The following is a 20,380-nucleotide window of genomic DNA, read 5'->3' on the forward strand; positions in this document are numbered from 1 at the left end:
CTGTAGGTATCCTTAATGATTGTTAGACTTTCACACTCGAACAGACCCAGACCGGCACCACATCATGAGTGATAAAAGGAGCAACTTTATTATATGGGTTTAAAAATTGTGAGCACACCAAAGGAGCAAACATACCAGACAGCTACTGCTTAGTTAAAAAGGACAAGATGGGAAGATGAAGGTACCATCTAAGAACCCCAAAGTAGACAACACCTCTGAAATCATAATAACCCCCTCAGGGAATAAGGTTACTATAGTGGGCAATGTCATTAATCTCACGGACATAGTACTTACTGAAGAGGAATATAAGACCCTTAATTTGGGCCTTGGTTTTGTCCCAGAAAGAGATTTTAATGTGTTTGACACACTAATAGACCTAAACAGGTTTGTTAGAGCTCTTACTCTTAAAAGCCACTTCTCTACTGAGACAACACCAGGTGATTGGAGAGGATTTTGTAACGATCACTAATACTTCTGAAGCAGAAAATAGCAATAGGTTAAAGTTTGAAGACCTTTGCTGTTTACAAGATTTGAAAGATCTTGAACATCAGAGTACAGATACAATATGTCAGAGTAATGATCTTGATTTGAGTAGCAAAAATAAAAGAATTACATGTACCTTTTCTGCCAAGTCGTCCTTTTATCCGCTACATAGTAGGGGAAAAGTACTTGAGCTCTTTCATAAAACCATAGAAAGAGAGTTGAATGATTTAAACACCAAAACAATTTTAACAAACAAAGAGAACTTTAGGCACTTGAATAAAAGTAAGGCCATACAAGCAACTACCACTAGCCTCAAAAATAGGAAAGACTTGATTTACAAAAAAATCGGACAAGGGAGGTAGCACAGTGGTGCTGTATAGGGATGTATATGTTGCCGAAGCCCTCAGACAACTTGAGGATGAAGATACATATCTCAGACTGGACAGGGATCCTACTAGGTTGTTTATTCAACAGATTGGGTCGATGGTGGATGAGGGGATAGAGAAAGGCTATGTTAATCATAAAACAGCACAGTTTTTGCTAGTAGAACACCCTAAGATTCTCCTCTTCCACTATCTACCCAAAATCCATAAATCGTTGGATGACATAAGAGGTAGACCGATTGTCTCAGGAATCGGGTCAGTCTTAGAACCCCTATCGGAGTGGGTGGACTCCATAATACAACCTTTGGTTAAGGGATTGTGGAGCCACCTATGAGATACTAAGCATCTACTTAACATTCTTGAAGAGGTGGAATGGAAACCACATTACAGCTGGCTGACGGTCAATGTGGTTTCGTTATATTCGACGATTCCACACGACCATGGTATTACAGCAATTCATGCATTTTTGAGTAAATCTGAATTCACATCTGAGCAAAGAGAGTAGCAATTTTTTCTGTGAAACAGCACAGAAAGAGCAGAGATTTGTCCTTTCAAGGAACTTGCAGACAAAACCTTATGAAGAAACTATAAAATCCTAGGAATTCTAAAAGAATGCCAAAAGAAATTATGAGAAGAGCCTCATAAGATGTAAGTCTTCCAAACTCGATAATAAATCTTTCTAGACACAGATTTACGAACCTGCAACATAGTATTAATCACTGAGTCAGAGAAACCTCTATGACTAAGCACTAAGCGTTTTAATTTCCATACCATCAAATTAAATAATTTGATTTCCTGACGGAAAAAATGAATCTTAAGATATAAGGTCTGGCCTAAATGAAGTGACCAAGGTTGGCAACTGAACATCCGAACAAGAACCATATACCAAAACCTGAGCGGCCATGCTGGAGCCACCAGCAGCACAAACGATTGCTCCATGATGATTTTGAAAAATCACTCTTAAAAAGAAGAACCAGAAGGAGCAAAAATGTAGGCAGATTGATAACTCCAAGGAAGTGTCAATGCATACACTGTTTCTGCCTGAGGATCCCCGGACCTGAATAGGTACCTGGGAAGTTTTCTTGTTTAGATGAGATGCCATCAGAACTATTACTGTAAACCCTCACATCAGAACAATTTGAAAAAACACATCTGGGTAGAGACCATTCTCCCGGATGTAAAGCTTGATATACAGAGATAATCCACTTCCCAATTGTCTAAACCTGGGATATGGACCGCAGTAATTAGACAGGAGCTGGATTTAGCCCAAGCAAATATCCGAGATACTTCTTTCACAGCCTAAGGACTAAAAGTCCCACCCTGATTTTTGACATACGCCACAGTTGTGACATTGTCTGTCTGAAAAACAATAACGTCCTCTCTCTTCAAAAAGAAGCCAAAACTGACGAACTCTGAGAATGCACGGAGTTCCAAAATATTGAATGGTAATCTCACCTCCTGAGATTTCCAAACCCCTTGTGCTGACAGAGATCCCCAGACAGCCTCCCAACCTAAAAGACTTGCATCTGTAGTGATCAAGGTCCAGGTTGGATGAATTGAAGAGACCCGTAGAACTATATGATGGTGATCTAACCACCAAGTCAAAGATAGTTGAACATTGGAATTCAAAGATATTAAAAATGATATCCTAGAATCCCTGCACCATTAATTCAGCATAAAAAACTGGAAAGGTTTCATATGAAAATGAGCAAAGGGAATTGAATCCAATGCTGCAGCCATGAGACCTAAAACTTCCATGCATATAGCTACTGAAGGAAATAATAGAGACTGAAGGTTCCGACAAACTGAACCCAATATAATTGTCTCCTGTCTGTTAGAGACAAAGACATTGACACAATCTATCTGGAAACCTAAAAGAGGTGACCCTTTTCTGAGCAACCAAGGATCTTTTGATAAAAAGATCCTCCAACCATGTCTTAGAAGAAACAACAAAAGTTGAATCGTATGAGATTCTGTAGAACGAAAAGACTGAGCCAGTACCACGAGATCGTCCAAATAAGGAAACACTGAGAACCTTGAAAAGATTCTCAGAGCTGTCGCTAGACCAGAAGGAAAAGCAACAAATTGGTAATGCTTGTAAAAAAAAAAGAATCTCAGAAAATGAAAATAATATGAATGAAAACAGAAGAAGATATGCATCTGTTGTATCTATTGTAAACAAATAATGCCCTTACTGACCAAAAAGGCAGAATAGACCATATAAACACCATTCTGAAAGAAGGAACTCTTATATGACAAATCAAAAAGATTTTCTATCTTTGGGACAATGAATAGTTTTGAACAAAACCCCAAACCCTGTTCCTGAAATGGAACTGGTATGAATACCCCAGACAACTCCAGGTCTGAGCAGCACCTTGAGACCCCAACGGGTAACCAGCCACATCTCACAAGTACCCAACACATACAGGTCTGAAACATACTTCAGAAAAGTGTGAGCCTTTACTGGAATAGCTGGAATATGCTAGAGAGAAAAAAACTTCTCACAGGCGGTTTTACTCTGAATCCTATTCAGTACCCCAATCTAAGAAGTTTGGACCGAATTGAACCAAACAAATTTAAAAAAGTCAAAACCTGCCCCTTACCAGCTAAGCTGGAATAAAAAACCGCACCTACATGCAAATTTGGGGGGCTGACTTTTGATCTTTTAAATAGCTTAAATTCATTCCATGTTGAAGAAAGCTTCCAATTATAAACATGTTACTTGGGGAAGAATTAGGATTCCGTTCCTTTTTAAGAACAAACTAATATAAGCTTAAGATTTACTCTTAGAACTCAATCTTGAGGCAACAAAAAACTCCCTTCCCCAGAGTAACAGTTGGAAAAAATTGAATCCAATTGTGAACCAAATAATTGATTACCTTGGAAAAAAAGAAATATGAATTTTAGAAATCAAATTAGCATTCCAAGATTAAGTCACAAAGTTCTTCTAGCTAAAAATAGCTAAAGACATAGATTAAACCTCAATTGTGAAAATATAAAAAAAAATGACGACACAAATGAAATTATTAGCATGTTGATCAACTTAATAATGCTAAAAAAAAATCATAATCCGATACTTGTACTAAAGTATCCAACCAGAAAGTTGAAGCATTTGCAACATCAGCCAAATAAATTGCAGGCCTAAGAAAAGGACCTGAAATAAAATAATTTTCCTTAAATAAGATACAAGTTTCCCATCTGAAGGAAAAAAATAAATACTATTTTCTATAGGAATAGTAGTATGTTTAGCAAGAGTAGAGATAGCCCCATTAACTTTGGGGATCTTCCTCAAAACTTTAAACTAACCGCCGGCAAAGGATACAATTTAAAAACCTTAAAGAAGGAATAAAAGTAGTCCCAGGCCTATTCCATTTCCTAGTATCATGAACTGGGAAAAAAACATCTGAAGAAACCACAGGAGGTTAATGAGTAGAATTTAAATGTTAGCTAGTCTTAAATCAAAAGAACTAGACTCCTCAATATCCAATATAATCAACACCTTTTCAACAACGAATGTACTCTATTTAAAAATAAAAAAGTAGATTTGTTAGTGTCAAATATCTGATTAAGTATATTCTAAATGAGAAAAAACATCATCAGAGAAGGATAATTCAGTATGTTGTCGGTCATTTAAAAATTCATCAACTAAATGAGAAGTTTAAAAAAGACCTATAAATTTTATTAGAAGGCGGGATGTCAGACAAAGCCTTTAGGATAGAATCAGAAAAACATTCTCATAGATTCCTAGGTATATCTTGTACATTGGATGTAAAAAGAATAGCAATAGATAATGCATAAATACTAATGGACTCTCCATGTAAAAGTTTATCATGATAACTTATTACAAACCATAGCTAAAGATAAAATTCATAACATTAAAATAAATGAACTTAGCTTTGGTAGGACTGATATCAGTCATCAGGAATCCAACAGTATTTTCTGATACAGGAACAGTTTTTGGAATATCTTGCAATATGTAATAGAAAAACAACATATAAAGCAAAATTATCAAATTCCTTAAATGACAGTTTCAGGAATGGGAAAAAAATGCAAACAGAACAAGCCTCTAGAAACCAGAAGCAACTAAAAAGTGAGACTTAAATAATGTAAAAAAACTGGCGCCAAGTATGACACCCACATATTTTTTGGCGCCAAAAACGTCTGTAATAAACACAAGAGTCAAAAATGACGTAACTACATGAAAACTTCCTGCGTCAACTTCGCCGGAAATGACATCATTGACGTCAGACAAACGTCAATATCGTGGCAAAAAAGTCTTGCGCCAAAAATTACGCAATAAATTCTAGCATTTTTGCACCCGCGAGCCTAACAGCCCGCAATTTAAAGGAAAAAAAGTCAATTAAAAATTTTAGGTAAGAAAAATATTTAATTCATATGCATTTTCCCAAAAAATGAAACTGACAGTCTGAAAGAAGGAAAATAAACTGATTGACCTGAATCATGGCAAATATAAGTATAAAACATATATTTAGAACTTTACATATAAAGTGCCAAACCATAGCTGAGTGTCATAAATAAAATAAGACTTACTTACCCAAAGACACTCATCTACATAAAGTAGATAGCCAAACCAGTACTGAAACGAGAATCAGTAGAGGTAATGGTATGTAAGAGTATATCGTTGATCTGAAAAGGGAGGTAGGAGAAGAAATCTCTACGACCGATAACAGAGAACCTATGAAATAGATCCCCTAGAGGAAGACCATGGTATTCAAATAGGCAATACTCTCTTCACATCCCTCTGACATTCACTGCACTCTGAGAGGAAAGCCGGGCTTCAGCCTGCTGCGAAGCGCATATCAACGTAGAAATCTAGCACAAACTTACTTCACCACCTCCATGGGAGGCAAAGTTTGTAAAACTGAATTGTGGGTGTGGTGAGGGGTGTATTTATAGGCATTTTAAGGTTTGGGAAACTCTGCCCCTCCTGGTAGGAATGTATATCCCATACGTCACTAGCTCATGGACTCTTGCCAATTACATGAAAGAAATGTAAGGCCTGTGAACACATCATTACTACTGACAAATTCTCGTCCTGTGTGACTGGAAAGGAGTATGAGACATCACAATGTGTCAATTGTTACATGAACTACATTGTATATTTGGTGACATGTATACAATGCAAAAAGCAATATGTGGGGCTCACCACAAGGGAGGTGAGGTCGAGAATTAGGGAACATCTTAATAACATTGAGAATGAAAAAGATTGCTCGGCCATAGCCTCCCACTTTATTTTTTACCATAATAAAAATGTATGTACCTTTAAATGGCAAGCAATTGAGAGAGTGCTGCCACCTAAGCGAGGAGGAGATAGGGAAAAAATCCTATATCGCCGTGAGGCATTTTGGATTTATACGCTACAGACACGTATCCCTACAGGATACAATTCGGTCTTTGACCTTATTAATCACTGGGAATAAATCACACACGAGTATGTGTCTGTGGTATAAAGACCAATGAACTTACATTGATTATGGTCAGGCTGTCTAAATTACTAGGCTATCTAATAGCAGTTATACCCATGAAAAGATGGAGATATTTAGTACTGCCACCGATAATTTTGTGTTGAGGTTTAAAATTTGTCTATAGACTAAATGTTTAGGTAAATACAAAAATGCATCAATATATGTGTAATTACCATAAAACAAAAAATGTTTTATTAGCCAATGTAGTCTTCTGTTCTCTCACTGTGGTAATTAATAATCCGTCGTAAGGCATTATAGGATTCCAGATTAGGGATCACATTGTACATAAGCTCATGAAGGGACTCTTAGCAAAATAATGAGTACTTTTAATCATCATCATATGTGTTAATAAGGAGCTAAGACTTGAATTACTTCCTTTATAATCCTGGCAAACAAGTTGTCAAGGTTAGTGACAATATGTGTATAATTTCTATCACCTCGGAGCCTCTAGATATATATCATTTTTCTATATATACATATAAACTTTAGAGGTGAATTATGTATTCCTTCGATCAGTAGATGAACGAGGTGGAAAAGCACTATTTGAGGACCTGGTAACTAAAATCTTAAGAGATCAGAGTCCAGTATACAGTTAATTACCTTTTATTAATTAAGAATATTACAAAGTATTACCTTTTTAAATAAGTTAAAAGCCATGAGAGCGATCTTTGGTAATAATAAGTGGTTTATAAAAATATATTCACAGTCGTATCAGAGATATAAAGCATCTAAATCCATAACAAACTGTGAATTAAAATAGTCAATACAATGTTAGAGAAACCGTAATTGGAAATTGAACAACATTTGGATTTTATCATTATGTCTATTCTTCATTTAAGGTCACTTATGCCATAAGACTCTAAATTGCCAACTGAAAATAGTTTTCTAATTGATTGTAGCTATGTAAATGTACGGCATAAATATTACGGTAATTGTATGACTATGTATTGAGCAATTCGAATAAGGAATGTATACATTCTTAGAGATGTTTTAAAAGTATAGTACCTAACAAATTATATACTGTTGGAAAGTATTACTGTAAGATTACCCCCATATAAGTTTAATTTATACACTTACATTAAGTATTTAGGGGGGATATTAGAATTCTATTGAAAAGTTTGGATCACTAAGTGTTAATATTGCAGCTTTACGCAAACGGCTTACACCTGTATCTAAAACTATTTATGGATAGCTAGACCCCATGATGGTAACTATGACTACGGGTAACACCTGAAACGCGTCAGTGACGTCATCGGGCCCAGGTTGTAGCCGTTACACTTTTTAACTAAGCAGTAGCTGTTTGGTATGTTTGCTCCTTTGGTGTGCTCACAATTTTTAAACCCATATAATAAAGTTGCTCCTTTTATCACTCATGATGTGGTGCCGGTCTGGGTCTGTTCGAGTGTGAAAGTCCAACCAATTATTAAAGCAAATTATACAGTTTACTCTCTGTTCCAGAAATGTCTTACAGATAGTAAGAAATATCCCGTATGTGCAGTTATTGAAGGCATTCACACATTAATGAATGTAAAAATTGCACCTGATGATGTACCTTGTAAATATGCTCCATGTACTGAACAAAAACAAAATTTATGCTTATCTGATAAATTTCTTTCTTTTGCGATGTACCGAGTCCACAGATTCATCCTTACTTGTGGGATATTATCCTTCCTAACAGGAAGTGGCAAAGAGAGCACCACAGCAGAGCTGCCTATATAGCTCCCCCCTTAACTCCACCCCCCAGTCATTCGACCGAAGGCCACGGAAGAAAAAGGAGAAACTATAAGGTGCATAGGTGACTGAAGTTTTTAAACAAAAATACCATCTGTCTTGAATAGACAGGGCGGGCTGTGGACTCGGTACATCGCAAAAGAAAGAAATTTATCAGGTAAGCATGATGTACCGAGTCCACGGATTCATCCTTACTTGTGGGATACCAATACCAAAGCTTTAGGACACGGATGAAGGGAGGGACAAGACAGAAACCTAAAGGGAAGGCACCACTGGTTGCAAAACCTTTCTCCCAAAAATAGCCTCCGAAGAAGCAAAAGTATCAAATTTGTAACATTTTGAAAAGGTATGAAGCGAAGACCAAGTCACAGCCTTACAAATCTGTTCAACAGAAGCATCATTTTTAAAAGCCCATGTGGAAGCTACAGCTCTAGTAGAATGAGCTGTAATCCTTTCAGGAGGCTGCTGTCCAGCAGTCTCATAAGCCAAACGGATGATGCTTTTCAGCCAAAAGGAAAGAGAAGTCGCCGTAGCCTTTTGACCCCTACGCTTTCCAGAATAGACAACAAAGAAAATGTTTGACGAAAATCTTTGGTTGTCTGCAAATAAAATTTCAAAGCACGAACCACATCCAAGTTGTGCAACAGACGTTCCTTCTTACAAGAAGGATTAGGACACAGAGAAAGAACAACCATTTCCTGATTGATATTCCTGTTAGTAACAACCTTAGGTAGGAACCCAGGCTTGGTACGTAAAACCATCTTATCAGCATGGAACACAAGATAAGATAAGACGAGTCACATTGTAATGCAGATAGTTCAGAAACTCTTCAAGCTGAAGAGATAGCAACTAGGAACAAAACTTTCCAAGATAAAAGCTTAATATCTATGGAATGCAGAACCAAATTTAGACTCCATGGCGGAGCAACAGATTTAAACACAGGCTTAATTCTAGCTAAAGCCTGACAAAAAGCCCGAACGTCTGGAACATCTGCCAGACGCTTGTGCAGCAAAATAGACAGAGCAGATATCTGTCCTTTTAGAGAACTAGCTGACAATCCTTTCTCCAATCCCTCTTGGAGAAAAGACAAAATCCTAGGAATCCTGATTTTACTCCAGGAGAAACCTTTGGATTCGCACCAAATAAGATATTTACGCCATATATTATGATAGATTTTCCTGGTAACAGGCTTTCGAGCCTGAATCAAGGTATTTATGACTGACTCAGAGAAACCCCACTTTGATAGAATCAAGCGTTCAATCTCCAAGCAGTCAGTTGCAGAGAAATTAGATTTGGATGATTGAATGGACCCTGAATCAGAAGGTCCTGTCTCAGTGGCAGAGACCATGGTGGAAGAGATGACATGTCCACCAGATCTGCATACCAAGTCCTGCATGGCCATGCAGGCGCTATCAAAATCACTGATGCTCTCTCCTGTTTGATTCTGGCAATCAGACGTGGAAGGAGAGGGAAAGGTGGAAACACATAAGCCAGGTTGAACGACCAGGATACTGCTAGAGCATCTATCAGTACAGCCTGAGGATCCCTTGACCTGGAGCCGTAACAAGGAAGTTTGGCGTTCTGACGAGAAGGCATCAGATCCAATTCTGGTGTGCCCCGTAGCCGAACCAGTTGAGCAAACACCTCCGGATGGAGTTCCCACTCCCCCGGATGAAAAGTCTGACGACTTAGAAAGTCTGCCTCCCAGTTCTCTACACTTGGGATATAGATCGCTGACAGATGGCAAGAGTGAGCCTCTGCCCATTGGATTATCCTTGAGACCTCTATCATTGCTAAGGAACTCCTTGTTCCACCCTGATGATTGATATAAGCCACAGTCGTGATGTTGTCCGACTGAAACCTTATGAATCTGGCCGAAGCCAGCTGAGGTCATGCCTGGAGAGCATTGAATATTGCTCTTAATTCCAGAATATTTATCGGTAGGAGAGCCTCCTCCTGAGTCCACAACCCCTGAGCCTTTAAGGAATTCCAGACTGCACCCCAGCCCAGAAGGCTGGTGTCTGTCATCACTATAACCCATTCTGGCCTGTGGAAACACATTCCCTGGGACAGATGATCCTGTGACAACCACCAAAGAAGAGAGTCTCTGGTCTCTTGATCCAGATTTATCTGAGGAGATAAATCCACATAATCCCCATTCCACTGATTGAGCATGCATAGTTGCAGTGGTCTGAGATGCAAGCGAGCAAATAGAACTATGTCCATTGCCGCTACCATTAGACCGAATACCTCGATACACTGAGCCACTGACGGCCGAGGAATGGAGTGAAGAGCTCGGCAGGTGGACAAAATCTTTGATTTCATGACCTCCGTCAGAAATATTTTCATGTCCACTGAGTCTATCAGAGTCCCTAGAAATGAAACTCTTGTGATAGGGGAAAGAGAACCTGTTTTTTACGTTCACCTTCCACCCGTGAGATCTTAGAAAGGCCAACACTATGTCTGTGTGATACTTGGCTAATTGGAAGGTCGATGCTTGAATCAGAATGTCCTCTAGATAAGGAGCAACTGCTATGCCCCATGGCCTTAGAACCGCCAGAAGGGACCCTAGCACCTTTGTGAAGATATGTGGTGCCGTGGCCAAACCGAAAGGAAGAGCCACAAACTGATAATGCTTGTCCAGAAAGGCAAACCTGAGGAACTGGTGATGATCTATGTGGATAGGAATGTGTAGATATGCATCCTTTAAATCCACGGTGGTCATATATTGACCCTCCTGGATCAATGGTAAGATAGTCCGAATGGTCTCCATCTTGAAGGATGGGACTCTTAGGAACTGGTTTAGGATCTTGAGATCCAGAATTGGTCTGAATGTTCCCTCCTTTTTGGGAACAACAAACAGATTGGAGTAGAACCCCTGTCCTTGTTCTGCTTTTGGAACTGGGCAGATCACTCCCATGGTAAAAAGGTCTTCTACACAGTGTAAGAACGCCTCTCTTTTTGTCGAGTTTACAGACAATTGAGAAAGATGGAACCTCCCCCTTGGAGGGGAGTCCTTGAAATCTAGAAGGTATCCCTGGGTTACAATTTCTACTGCCCAGGAATCCTGAACGTCTCTTGCCCAGGCCTCAGCAAAGAGAGAGAGTCTGCCCCCTACTAGATCCGGTCCCGGATCGGGGGCTACCCCTTCATGCTGTCTTAGTGGCAGCAGGCTTTTTGGCCTGTTTACCCTTGTTCCAAGCCTGATTAGGTCTCCAGGTTGGCTTGGATTGAGCAAAATTCCCCTCTTGCTTTGCAGCAGAGGAAGAGGAAGTGGGACCAAGTTTCGAAAGGAACGAAAATTATTTTGTTTGGTCCTTGTCTTATTTGACTTATCCTGAGGGAGGGTATGACCCTTCCCTCCAGTAATGTCTGAAATGATCTCCTTCAGTGCAGGCTCGAATAAGGTCTTACCTTTGAAAGGGATCGACAAAAGCTTAGATTTAGATGACACATCAGCTGACCAGGACTTAAGCCATAACGCTCTACGCGCTAAAATGGCAAACCTGAATTCTTTGCCGCTAACTTAGCAAGATGAAAAGCGGCGTCTGTAATAAAAGAATTAGCCAACTTAAGAGCCTTAATTCTGTCCAAAATATCATCTAGTGGGGTCTCCATCTGAAGAGCCTCTTCTAGAGCCTCAAACCAAAAGGCAGCTGCAGTGGTTACAGGAACAATGCATGCTATAGGTTGAAGAAGAAAACCTTGATGAACAAAAATCTTCTTTAGGAGACCCTCTAATTTTTTATCCATAGGATCAATGAAAGCACAACTGTCTTCAATAGGTATAGTTGTACGCTTAGCCAGAGTAGAAATAGCTCCCTCCACATTAGGGACCGTCTGCCATGAGTCCTTTATGGCATCAGAAATAGGGAACATTTTCTTAAAAACAGGAGGGGAAGCGACCGGAATACCTGGTCTATCCCACTCCTTAGTAACAATGTCTGAAATCATCTTAGGGACCGGAAAAACATCAGTGTAAACAGGAACCTCTAAATATTTGTCCATTTTACTCAATTTCTCTGGAACTACAATAGGGTCACAATCATTCAGAGTAGCTAAAACCTCCCTGAGCAATAAACGGAGGTGCTCTAGCTTAAATTTAAATGCCGTCATATCTGAATCTGTCTGAGGGAACTTCTTTCCTGAATCAGAAATCTCTCCCTCAGACAGCAAATCCCTCATCCCTACCTCAGAACATTGTGAGGGAATATCAGATATGGCTACTAAAGCGTCAGAAGGCTCAGCATTTGTTCTTAACCCAGAGCTACTGCACTTCCATGCAACCCAGGCAGTTTAGATAAAACCTCAGTAAGGGTAGTATTCATAACTAATTATTTTACCTTGCAAGATATGGCTTCAGACGCACTAGAAGTACTTGGCTTTGCTTGTGCGGGCTTTACCGGTTGTGACACTTGGGGAGAACTAGATGGCAAAACCTGACTTCCTTCTGTCTGAGAATCTTCTAATGCCAAATTTTTATAAGTCAAAATATGCTGTTTGCAATTTATAGACATATCAGTACAAGTGGGACACATTCTAAGAGGGGGTTCCACAATGGCTTCTAGACAAATTACTAGACATGTTTAACAGACTAGTAATAAAGCAAGCAAGCTTGGAAAACACTTTATTTAATGAAAAAACACAATTTGCAAAAATGGGACTGTGCCTTTAAGAGGAAAAAAAGGCATACACAAACTGCAAAACAGGGTAAAATTGCTTCATATTTTCCGAAATCTTTACAGTGTACCCACTAAGCCTTAGAAGGATTGCACCACAAGTAAAGAAACAATAACCCCACAAATGACAAAACCGGATTGAAATTTGCCTAAAAAACGGTTAAAACCCCTATTGGCACCTTGCCACAGCTCTGCTGTGCCCCTACCTGCTCTTAGGAACCCTAATCTGGGGTTAAAACTTCGAATAGGCCCTCAGAAGACTATCAGGAGCTCAGGAGAAGTTGCTTGCTGCTTGTCTGAATTACTAAGTGCGCAACTGAGGCGCGAAAATAGGCCCCGCCCACCTCACACGATGTTGCTGTAGCTTACACAAATCTAGCAAACTAACGGCAAGATTTAGAGTTTGGCGTTAGCCGTCAAAACCAGCGTATAGGGCTTCTAATGCTGTTTTTTACCGCCCTCGGGTATTTAGAGTTCACTTACCGACACTCAAAAATCTCCCAACGCACAAATCTCTACCGACAACTCAGACCCAGTAGTTAACATCTACCGACAAAATAAACATCCACGAATAAAAAAAAAAATATTACACAAAGTACACTTACACTCATACAAACACTACACTATATATTTTTTTTTTATTTATTTATTTTTACATAAAAATAGAAAGGATCAAAGTTGCGAGATCTCGGGTGTTAGAAAAAAAAACAACACAAATCCATTTTGCCATTGACTTACATTGACAGACGGGAAAAGACCCTCATATAGCTACATCTAACTAATAATATTATCATAACATACACTCATCGATGCATACAAACAATATACACCACATTACATACACAAACAAATTATTTATTACAAAATGAACATGATTTAGCTACTTTTTCACACAAGACCATGACGTCACTCACTTTACGCTGAAAACCAGTCTTGGAATTTATTTACACACAAATTTTGAGCCTCCATTGACTTCTATGGGGAAGACATGCTCGTGCACGCGACAGACAGATTTCCCTAACGCACCCAAAAAGCGTAGACAAAAAACCTCTAAATACCAGCGCTAGAAATCGGAAAATAACTCATGCTTTTCTGCGTTAGACCCGCTATGACAAATAGATCAAGAAAACCTAATTTATGTAAGAACTTACCTGATAAATTCATTTCTTTCATATTAGCAAGAGTCCATGAGCTAGTGACGTATGGGATATACATTCCTACCAGGAGGGGCAAAGTTTCCCAAACCTCAAAATGCCTATAAATACACCCCTCACCACACCCACAAATCAGTTTAACGAATAGCCAAGAAGTGGGGTGATAAGAAAAAAGTGCGAAAGCATAAAAAATAAGGAATTGGAATAATTGTGCTTTATACAAAAAAATCATAACCACCACAAAAAAAAAGGGTGGGCCTCATGGACTCTTGCTAATATGAAAGAAATGAATTTATCAGGTAAGTTCTTACATAAATTATGTTTTCTTTCATGTAATTAGCAAGAGTCCATGAGCTAGTGACGTATGGGATAATGACTACCCAAGATGTAGATCTTTCCACGCAAGAGTCACTAAAGAGTGAGGGATAAAATAAAGACAGCCAATTCCTGCTGAAAATAATCCACACCCAAAATAAAGTTTAAATGAAAACATAAGCAGAAGATTCAAACTGAAACAGCTGCCTGAAGTACTTTTCTACCAAAAACTGCTTCAGAAGAAGAAAACACATCAAAATGGTAGAATTTAGTAAAAGTATGCAAAGAAGACCAAGTTGCTGCTTTGCAAATCTGATCAACCGAAGCTTCATTCCTATACGCCCAGGAAGTAGAAACTGACCTAGTAGAATGAGCTGTAATCCTCTGAGGCGGAGTTTTACCCGACTCAACATAGGCATGATGAATTAAAGATTTCAACCAAGATGCCAAAGAAATGGCAGAAGCTTTCTGGCCTTTTCTAGAACCGGAAAAGATGACAAATAGACTAGAAGTCTTACGGAAAGTCTTAATAGCTTCAACATAATATTTCAAAGCTCTAACAACATCCAAAGAATGCAATGATTTCTCCTTAGAATTCTTAGGATTAGGGCATAATGAAGGAACTGAAATTTCTCTACTAATGTTGTTGGAATTCACAACCTTAGGTAAAAATTCAAAAGAAGTTCGCAACACTGCCTTATCCTGATGAAAAATCAGAAAAGGAGACTCACAAGAAAGAGCAGACAATTCAGAGACTCTTCTGGCAGAAGAGATGGCCAAAAGGAACAAAACTTTCCAAGAAAGTAATTTAATGTCCAATGAATGCATAGGTTCAAACGGAGGAGCTTGAAGAGCCCCCAGAAGCAAATTCAAACTCCAAGGAGGAGAAATTGACTTAATGACAGGTTTTATACGAACCAAGGCTTGTACAAAACAATGAATATCAGGAAGATTAGCAATCTTTCTGTGAAAAAGAACAGAAAGAGCAGAGATTTGACCTTTCAAGGAACTCGCGGACAAACCTTTATCTAAACCATCCTGAAGAAACTGTAAAATTCTCGGAATTCTAAAAGAATGCCAGGAAAAATGATGAGAAAGACACCAAGAAATATAAGTCTTCCAGACTCTATAATATACCTCTCTAGATACAGATTTACGAGCCTGTAACATAGTATTAATCACAGAGTCAGAGAAACCTCTTTGACCAAGAATCAAGCGTTCAATCTCCATACCTTTAAATTTAAGGATTTGAGATCCTGATGGAAAAAAGGACCTTGTGACAGAAGGTCTGGTCTTAACGGAAGAGTCCACGGTTGGCAAGAGGCCATCCGGACAAGATCCGCATACCAAAACCTGTGAGGCCATGCTGGAGCTACCAGCAGAACAAACGAGCATTCCTTCAGAATCTTGGAGATTACTCTTGGAAGAAGAACTAGAGGCGGAAAGATATAGGCAGGATGATACTTCCAAGGAAGTGATAATGCATCCACTGCCTCCGCCTGAGGATCCCGGGATCTGGACAGATACCTGGGAAGTTTTTTGTTTAGATGAGAAGCCATCAGATCTATTTCTGGAAGTTCCCACATTTGAACAATCTGAAGAAATACCTCTAGGTGAAGAGACCATTCGCCCGGATGCAACGTTTGGCGACTGAGATAATCAGCTTCCCAATTGTCTATTCCTGGAATATGAACCGCAGAGATTAGACAGGAGCTGGATTCCGCCCAAACCAGAATTCGAGATACTTCTTTCATAGCCAGAGGAATGTGAGTCCCTCCTTGATGATTGATGTATGCCACAGTTGTGACATTGTCTGTCTGAAAACAAATGAACGATTCTCTCTTCAGAAGAGGCCAAGACTGAAGAGCTCTGAAAATTGCACGGAGTTCCAAAATATTGATCGGTAATCTCACCTCCTGAGATTCCCAAACCCCTTGTGCTGTCAGAGACCCCCACACAGCTCCCCAACCTGTAAGACTTGCATCTGTTGAAATTACAGTCCAGGTCGGAAGAACAAAAGAAGCCCCCTGAACTAAACGATGGTGATCAGTCCACCACGTCAGAGAGTGTCGTACAATCGGTTTTAAAGATATTAATTGAGATATCTTTGTGTAATCCCTGCACCATTGGTTCAGCATACAGAGCTGAAGAGGTCGCATGTGAAAACGAGCAAAGGGGATCGCGTCCGATGCAGCAGTCATAAGACCTAGAATTTCCATGCATAAGGCTACCGAAGGGAATGATTGTGACTGACGGTTTCGACAAGCTGAAATCAATTTTAGACGTCTCTTGTCTGTCAAAGACAGAGTCATGGACACTGAATCTATCTGGAAACCCAAAAAGGTTACTCTTGTCTGAGTAATCAATGAACTTTTTAGTGAATTGATCCTCCAACCATGATTTTGAAGAAACAACAAAAGTCGATTCGTATGAAATTCTGCTAAATGTGAAGACTGAGCAAGTACCAAGATATCGTCCAAATAAGGAAATACCACAATACCCTGATTACAGGTAGAAAGGCACCGAGAACCTTTGTAAAAATTCTTGGAGCTGTTGCTAGGCCAAACGGCAGAGCCACAAACTGGTAATGCTTGTCTAGGAAAGAGAATCTCAGAAACTGATAGTGAGCTGGATGAATCGGAATATGCAGATATGCATCCTGTAAATCTATTGTAGACATATAATGCCCTTGCTGAACAAAAGGCAGGATAGTCCTTACAGTTACCATTTTGAATGTTGGTATCCTTACATAACGATTCAATATTTTTAGATCCAGAACTGGTCTGAAGGAATTCTCCTTCTTTGGTACAATGAAGAGATTCGAATAAAACCCCAGCCCCTGTTCCAGAACTGGAACTGGCATAATTACTCCAGCCAACTCTAGATCTGAAACACATTTCAGAAATGCTTGAGCTTTCGCTGGGTTTACTGGGACACGGGACACGGGAAAGAAAGAATCTCTTTGCAGGAGGTCTTAGCTTGAAACCAATTCTGTACCCTTCTGAAATAATGTTCTGAATCCAAAGATTGTGAACAGAATTAATCCAAATTTCTCTGAAAAAACGTAATCTGCCCCCTACCAGCTGAGCTGGAATGAGGGCCGCACCTTCATGTGTACTTAGAAGCTGGCTTTGCTTTTCTAGAAGGCTTGGATTTATTCCAGACTGGAGATGGTTTCCAAACTGAAACTGCTCCTGAGGATGAAGGATCAGGCTTTTGTTCTTTGTTGAAACGAAAGGAACGAAAACGATTATTAGCCCTGTTTTTACCCTTAGATTTTTTATCCTGTGGTAAAAAAGTTCCTTTCCCACCAGTAACAGTTGAGATAATAGAATCCAACTGAGAACCAAATAATTTATTAACCTGGAAATAAAGGGAAAGTAGAGTCGATTTAGAAGACATATCAGCATTCCAAGTTTTAAGCCATAAAGCTCTTCTAGCTAAAATAGCTAGAGACATAAACCTGACATCAACTCTGATAATATAAAAAATGGCATCACAGATAAAATTATTAGCATGTTGAAGAAGAATAATAATGTTATGAGAATCATGATCTGTTACTTGTTGCGCTAAAGTTTCCAACCAAAAAGTTGAAGCTGCAGCAACATCCGCCAAAGATATAGCAGGTCTAAGAAGATTACCTGAACACAAATAAGCTTTTCTTAGAAAGGATTCAATTTTCCTATCTAAAGGATCCTTAAAGGAAGTACCATCTGCCGTAGGAATAGTAGTACGTTTAGCAAGGGTAGAGATAGCCCCATCAACTTTAGGGATTTTGTCCCAAAACTCTAATCTGTCAGACGGCACAGGATATAATTGCTTAAAACGTTTAGAAGGAGTTAATGAATTACCCAATTTATTCCATTCCCTGGAAATTACTTCAGAAATAGCACCAGGAACAGGAAAAACTTCTGGAATAACTACAGGAGATTTAAAGACCTTGTCTAAACGTTTAGATTTAGTATCAAGAGGACCAGAATCCTCAATTTCTAATGCAATTAGGACTTCTTTAAGTAAAGAACGAATAAATTCCATTTTAAATAAATATGAAGATTTATCAGCATCAACCTCTGAAACAGAATCCTCTGAACCAGAAGAATCATTAGAATCAGAATGATGATGTTCATTTAAAAATTCATCTGGATAAAGAGAAGTTTTAAAAGACTTTTTATGTTTACTAGAAGGAGGAATAACAGACATAGCCTTCTTAATAGATTCAGAAACAAAATCTCTTATGTTATCAGGAACACTCTGAACATTAGATGTTGATGGAACTGCAACAGGTAATGGTATCTTACTAAAGGAAATATTTTCTGCATTAACAAGTTTGTCATGACATTTAATACAAACAACAGCTGGAGGAACAGCTACCAAAAGTTTACAGCAGATACACTTAGCTTTGGTAGTTCCAGCACCAGGCAGCAATTTTCCTGAAGTATCTTCTGACTCAGATGCAACATGAGACATCTTGCAATATGTAAGAGAAAAAACAACATATAAAGCAAAATTGATCAAATTCCTTAAATGACAGTTTCAGGAATGGGAAAAAATGCCAAAGAACAAGCTTCTAGCAACCAGAAGCAATGAAAAAATGAGACTTAAATAATGTGGAGACAAAAGCGACGCCCATATTTTTTTTTAGCGCCAAATAAGACGCCCACATTATTTGGCGCCTAAATGCCACATCCGGAACGCCGACATTTTTGGCGCAAAAGAACGTCAAAAAATGACGCAACTTCCGGCGACACGTATGACGCCGGAAACAGAAAAGATTTTTTGCGGCAAAAAAGTCTGCGCCAAGAATGACGCAATAAAATGAAGCATTTTCAGCCCCCGCGAGCCTAACAGCCCACAGGGAAAAAGTCAAACATTTTTAAGGTAAGAAAAAATGATTGATTCAAATGCATTATCCCAAATATGAAACTGACTGTCTGAAAATAAGGAATGTTGAACATCCTGAGTCAAGGCAAATAAATGTTTGAATACATATATTTAGAACTTTATAAAAAAAAGCGCCCAACCATAGCTTAGAGTGTCACAGAAAATAAGACTTACTTACCCCAGGACACTCGTCTACATGTTGTAGAAAGCCAAACCAGTACTGAAACGAAAATCAGCAGAGGTAATGGTATATATATAAGAGTATATCGTCGATCTGAAAAGGGAGGTAAGAGATGAATCTCTACGACCGATAACAGAGAACCTATGAAATAGACCCCATAGAAGGAGATCATTGCATTCAAATAGGCAATACTCTCCTCACATCCCTCTGACATTCACTGCACGCTGAGAGGAAAACCGGGCTCCAACCTGTTGCGGAGCGCATATCAACGTAGAATCTAGCACAAACTTACTTCACCACCTCCATAGGAGGCAAAGTTTGTAAAACTGATTTGTGGGTGTGGTGAGGGGTGTATTTATAGGCATTTTGAGGTTTGGGAAACTTTGCCCCTCCTGGTAGGAATGTATATCCCATACGTCACTAGCTCATGGACTCTTGCTAATTACATGAAAGAAATGGCTATTTCCCTATGGTGGACTTATGGAGTTTACTTATGTCAAATTCACAACAACATTAAATTGTTTCATACTTTTACATTACATCAACTACAAATCAACATCACTAGTAACAAACATTTACAACAATTACATCACATTTAAACGGACACAAAAATAATTGAAACATTTCAGGATTCACAAACAGTAGACAATGGGAAACACCTCTCGTTTACCTTTATTATTACATTTCATTTATTCAATTCATATGCTTGCAGCAACAGCATATCTACATAGGCTTAAAACATGATCAGTCATGGATGCACATACTTTACTTTTATCATACATGTGCATTCAAATGATGGGGGTAAAACACATTACATTCTCTCTATGAATCACAAAACTGAAAATAGGGATTTTACTGTACTTTTAGCATCATGATTCGATCACAATATGCCATTAGGAATTACGTACAATAAGAACATCATTACACCAGATTACAGCTGTCACTTTATGGGAAGGAACAACAATGCGAGACCGCTATATAGAAGTCAGCATATGTGGGACACAATCACAATATATAGGTATATGTACATAACACGCATCACGCAACCACAAAGCACACATTTATATTTTATGCAGCACACAATAAC

The sequence above is a fragment of the Bombina bombina genome, chromosome 6, assembly GCF_027579735.1.
Source record: "Bombina bombina isolate aBomBom1 chromosome 6, aBomBom1.pri, whole genome shotgun sequence".
Classification (NCBI taxonomy): domain Eukaryota; kingdom Metazoa; phylum Chordata; class Amphibia; order Anura; family Bombinatoridae; genus Bombina; species Bombina bombina.